Source organism: Chrysochloris asiatica, unplaced genomic scaffold, assembly GCF_000296735.1.
Source record: "Chrysochloris asiatica unplaced genomic scaffold, ChrAsi1.0 scaffold00026, whole genome shotgun sequence".
NCBI lineage: Eukaryota > Metazoa > Chordata > Mammalia > Afrosoricida > Chrysochloridae > Chrysochloris > Chrysochloris asiatica.
The window spans coordinates 22023819-22025432 of record NW_006408544.1 but is presented as its reverse complement, the minus strand read 5'-3'; the positions used below and the strand labels follow the sequence as shown (position 1 = coordinate 22025432).

General features: G+C 34.1%; 1 pseudogene; it reads left to right on the top strand.

Moving 5' to 3' along the window:
• The window catches only part of LOC102839794, a 39296-nt pseudogene that overhangs the window by 26339 nt on the left and 11343 nt on the right, over window positions 1-1614 (top strand).

Below are 1614 nucleotides of genomic sequence, written 5' to 3'. Positions count from 1 at the left end.
GCACCTTAGTTCTCAAACTGACATCTTTGCTCTTGAACACTTTAACGATATTTTGTGTAGCAGATTTGCCTAATGCAATACATTGTTTGATTTCTTGACTACTGCTTCCATGAGTGTTGATGGTGATCCAAGAAAAATAAAGTCTTTAACAACTTCCATCTTCTGGTAAGAATGTAAAATGCTACAACCACTTTGAAAGCAATTTGACAGTTACTTAAAATGTTATGCACCTACTTACCATATAATCCAAATAGTTCACATCTAGATATTTATTCAAGAAAAAAGACAGCGTAAATCCATACAAAGACTGGCACACAAATATTCTTAGCAGATTTATTTGTATTAGTCCAAAATTAGAAAAATCTCAATTATCCATCAACTGATGTATCAATAAATAAGTTGTGAGACATCAATACAATGGAATGCTATTAAACAAGAAAAGGAACATGCACCCAACAGCATAAACAAATCTCATATAATAGTTATGCTTACTAGATTAAGTCAAGTATTTAATAAAGAACTTACTATATTATGGCCTTTATGTCAACTTCCTTTAGAAACAAATTAATTGTGCATAGACACAGAAAGCAGCCCAGCAGTAGACTGGAATAAGTATGGAATCAAGGTGAGAAGGTCCAGGAAAGAGGAATTAAAAAGGAGCACAAGAAAACTCATTTGTCATTTTGTTGTACTGTGGTGGCTTGTGTGTTGCTGTGATTCTGGAAACTATGCCAATGTATTTTAAATATAAACAGGGATACTCATTGTGGACAGATTTCACATGAGCTTCCACACTAAGATAGAATAGGAAGAAGTAACAGTGGAACACTGTCAGAGAGCACCAGATTATTGAATATTGAAACATGATGAAGACCAGAATATTGTCAGATATAGTGCCAGAAGATGAACTATCTCATGTTCTAAGGCACTTAAAATACAACTGGGGAAGAGCTGCCTCCTCAAAGTAGATTTGACAGTGATGACGTGAATAAAACTTTCAAGACTTGATTTGCTGATGGGACACTACTCAAAATGAGCAGATACAGCTGTAAACATTCATTAAAAATAGGAACATGAACTGTACAAAGTGTGAACCTAGGAAAATTGGAAGCTGTTAAAAGTAAAATGGAACACATATACATCAATTTCCTAGGCATTAGTGAGCTGAAATGGACTGATATTGGCCATTTTGAATCTTAAAATCACATGGGTTACTATGCTGGACATGAAAAATTGAAGAGAAATGGCATCACATTCGTCCTCCAAAAGAACATTTCAAAACTTACCTTGAACTACAGTGCTGTCTATGATAAGATAATATCCATGTTCCTGCAAGGAAGACTTAATACAATTATTGTTCAAAAGTATGCATCGACCACTAAAGCCATTGATGATGAAATTGAAGAATTTTACCAAATTCTTCAGTCTGAAATTCATCATACATGCAATCAGGCTGTATTGACAATTACTGGAGATTGGAATGCAAAAGTTGGAAACAAAGAGGAAGGATCAGTCATTGGAAAATATGGTCTTGGTGATAGAAATAATGCTGGAGAATGCATGATAAATTTTTGCAAAAGCCATGACTTATTCATTGCAAATGTCTTTCAAAAA